This window comes from Symphalangus syndactylus, chromosome 4 (assembly GCF_028878055.3).
Source record: "Symphalangus syndactylus isolate Jambi chromosome 4, NHGRI_mSymSyn1-v2.1_pri, whole genome shotgun sequence".
Taxonomy (NCBI): Eukaryota; Metazoa; Chordata; class Mammalia; order Primates; family Hylobatidae; genus Symphalangus; species Symphalangus syndactylus.
Window position 1 is genome coordinate 12122919 of NC_072426.2, and position 4572 is coordinate 12127490.

Here is a 4572-nt window from a genome sequence, read left to right on the forward strand (position 1 = left end):
TTGAATATATTTTACATTAGTTTTATCACAAAAGAAAAATGAGAATTCTATTAGATGCAAATACAAATTCTGAATGACAGGAAAGAAAAATTAAAATCAAAGCTGATCTTAATTAACAAAATGTATTATCTGCTTACATGTATATACAACTGTTCATATACAAAGGCACAGATGCATTTGTGGTTTTGAAAAAATATCTATTTCATTTCAAATCTTCAGTGAACAATATTACATATGGCAAGAAAACTGATCTTTTCGAAGGATCTTTTAAAAAGTGTTAAACTTTATTAGATACTCCAAACTAGCAAAGCTCAACTTCATCACAATTATATAATAACACTGCACACTTTCAATTTTATCTGGAGAAATATATCTATCCCTTGAAATAACTCTGTAAACTTCCTGCTCACAGATTTCATTTCAAGCCTTGAAAATGCAGAAAATCAATGCTGAATATACTTGCCCCGAAAGGAAAAGAAAATTTCAGGGGTGTCAGGATGTTTTATCACATAAAGTACAGAATTGCAATTTGTATATGAGCAGGCAACACACCTCCAAAAATAATACAATACTTATCACAAAATACATTCACAGATACTAGATTTGGCACAAACCACTCCATACAGCTATTGATGAAATCAGTATTGAAAGCCTTATTCCAAAATCTATGGCCCTTTTCTACTCTCCAACTGACATTTCAGGATGCCACAACCTTGCAGCTCCACTCTCTCATTAATTTCCCCTAAATACCCTTGGCAGAAGAACGAGAAACGTCACATTTTTCATTTAATTTCTAAAGAACATCACATCCTTTAAGAATAGGTTCTTGAAATTTTAAAATGTTAAACATAAAAACCCTAAAGAGACAAACATCCAAAAACATAAAAACCCTAAACAGACAAACGTCCAAAAACTTTTCTTCAAAATCACAACAACTTTATATGCTACGTGTTCCTGTAAAATACCACATACACAAACTCACAGGCACACCCACCCACCCAAAACCCACACACTCGAATTTATATGGCCTCGTAATACCTCACATATATATACATGTCACCAAATGCAACAGAGACACACGCATATATATGGCCTCATAATACCTCACATATATATACATATCATCAATTACAACAGAGAAAAGCCAATTTCAGAAACATGGCTTCAATTTTGATGCATTTACTCACACTTAATTCTATTTCAATTTAACTGCAGAGATATTACAATACCCTGTAACAAAAACCTGACGGAAGATTGTAACAAATTGCTTAAACATCAAACCAAACACTAAACATAATTTCATCACAAAGTGAAATTCGCATCCAACTCGCAAAGAATTAGAAAATCCTTGCACTTACCTTGGCCTTGTCCATTCCCCAGATGACCCCAAAACACCACCGTCATCATCAACAGCCCCGGAGCCCACGTCCACATCCTTCTAGTGACACGCTCGTGTCTTCTGGCCATTGCATCTTAAACTCTGCATATTCAGTGGGGTGGATGTGAAAGTACAATAAATTACATTCTTAGAGAAATACACTACGACTCAAATCCCATATCCAATATGCACTGCGCATTTCTGAATTATCCTGCCTACAAGGAGGTACATTTGAAAATCATGCTTCCCTTTAGGGTTGTCATATTGATGATTAATACGAAAGCTCATTCATTTTTAATCTTTAAGCATTCATCTGAATTCCATTTTTAATATCATTTTCCAAAACAGGCCACTTAACCTATGAATGTTAAAAAGTACTCCCGATATACATATTGGAGTTCAGTCAAGCAAAAGCATGGTGTATGGACACTACTTAAGTATAACTTGATATTTAGGCAAATTGATGAATTTAACATACCATGTAATCTCTACATATATACAAAAGGACTTTTCAACACATTTATGTAAGTTTTGCATAAATACCCTTGAAAATATTCTCAAGTTTTAAGTGGTATTCTAATTATGTCAGTAATTTTAACTGAATAAAGAGATGCATCATGTGCAAAAACTAATCTTGTTTACTTAAAATTGAGAGTAAAATTAATTATAGAAGGTACAAAACACTTGTAATTTTGATTTCAGATATATGACCCACAGGAACCTTCATATATACAAATATTATACACATATATGACAATGTATATTTGAATGTTCATTTTGAAACTGCTTTTCATACTGATACATGAAAATACTTAAATGTCCACCAAAGCAAGGTTATTTATTCATACATTTGAATGATATACAGTAGCTCAAAAGAATAAACTTGAGTTGCATGTACTAATATGGATAAGTGTCCAAAATGAATAGTGAAGCAAAACTAGCAAATTTAATAATGATAAGTTCAAAATTACACCTTTCATATGTAAACATGTGCAATAGTTAAAACTATAAATTTTATGTTGCATAAATATATAATACAGTATAATAACGCATAAGAATGAGAAACACCTTCAAGACTAAAGTTAGGAAATTACAAGACTACAATTTAAATGGTTAGTAGGTGGAATTTTAAATCAGAGGTTACTCCTAAATCCCAATTTTTCCACAGTTGACAAAATAACGGAGTTAAGAAAAATAAACTTAATGATTTCCAGAATGAATGCTTTATTCAAAATGCTACGTAATTACAATTCTAATAAACTTGCAAGGGAATCCAGTCACCCAGAAATTTTTTATGCCTTTCTCCTACATCACGAAAGGGGAAGATTTAATTACCAACTTTGCATTACTTAACGTCAGACTCATAGTATCAGAGCTAAAGAGAAATTTAAGAAACACCTAACTCAACCTCTCCATTTTAAATGACCAAATGAGTTGAGAAGGTTACAATGACATTTCTAAGTTCATATGTAAAAACAGAATTTTGATGACAATGACAGTTTAAGTACTAATAAACACTCCTGGAAAAGTTACTGTAATCCAGGTTATTTTACTGTGCTAAATGCCTTACATTCTTTACCCAATTCAGTTTTCACAGAAATCCTATGAACAAAGCACTTCCAAAATTTACCACTTCACAGCTAAGAAAACAAGGCTTAGAGAAATGCTACACGATCCCCTAGTCATGAGGTTAGTAGGTACCACTGTGGAGACTGAGGCAAAACAGGACGATTTCAAAGCCTATGCTCTGAACAAGTAAACACTAAGCAGGAATTTAGTTCTAGATCTCCCAGTTGTAGTCCAATAATCAGCCAAAAAATGGTGCTGAGAAGAGGGGAAAGAAAGATGTCTTGTATGTGGAGCCTCATGTATTTGATCCCAAATACATCTTCATATTGAAAATCATTAGAGCACAAGGCAAAAGAATTATTAGTTTGTTTCTAAAATCATCAACCTTTCCCAAGTTGAACATACAAATATATTTTATCATATATATACTATATGTGTGTATAGCGTGTGTTTATCTAAGTATTCCTGTGGTTTATATATCTGGATGTGGAATTACAAGTGTTTTGTGGTTTATTATTTATTTATTATTATACTTTGAGTTTTGGGGTACATGTGCACAATGTGCAGGTTTGTTACATATGTATCCATGTGCCATGTTGATGTGCTGCACCCATTAACTCGTCATTTAGCATTAGGTGTATCTCCTAATGCTGTCCCTGCCCCCTCCCCCCACCCCACCACAGTCCCCAGAGTGTGATGTTCCCCTTCCTGTGTCCACGTGTTCTCATTGTCTCCCTCTGTTGCTCTGGCTGGAGTCAGTGGTGTGATCATAGCTCACTGCAGACTCCAAGTCCTAGGCTCAAGCGATACTTTTGCCTCGGCCTCTCAAGTAGCTCGGACTACAGGCACGCACCACCATCCCCGGCTAATTTTTTTACAGAGATGGGTCCCACCGTGTTGCTTGACTGGTCTCAGCCTCCTTAAGTCAAGGGATCCTCCCACCTGGACTTCCGAAAGCACTGAGATTACAGGTGTCAGCCACCGTGCGTTTCTTGATTTCTTCAATTAATTTTACTTATACACTTGATTACACAAGATTAATTTTGTGTACATAATGAATCTCTTTTGAGGTTTAAGTTACTGATTAATTAGAGTACCACTTAACAAGCGTGTCATCCCAGCACTTTGGGAGGCTGAAGTGGGCGGCTCACCTGAGGTCAGGCATGAGCCACCGTGCCCGGCTTACACACATTCTTTTCACTCCTGCTTGCAGATCTCTGTTCCCTTCTAATTCCAGTGGAACCACTTTCACTTAGTATCAAAATATCCAGATCCACTCATCAAAGTGTAAATAATCCTCCAGCAAGTTACCTTTGCAAATCTATTTTTATGTAATATTTCCTTAACTTCTTCTTACCTACATCCAGTAGTCATTTTACAAGGCAGAATTTTTTCTATTTTATATAGAACTGAGGCAGTATTTGAAAAAAATCTCAAAACACTCTTCAGGAAGGACTGGCATCTAAAACACCAGTTCCAATATATATTTCAGTAACATTTTAAAGGACAGATGCTTTTCAAAATGTTATTATAATTTAAAAAAATGTAACCTTCCTCTCTGAGTTCATGTTTATGGAAAACTAATATTTCATAAATGCCAAGTTACTATGATGTATTATCTAAAT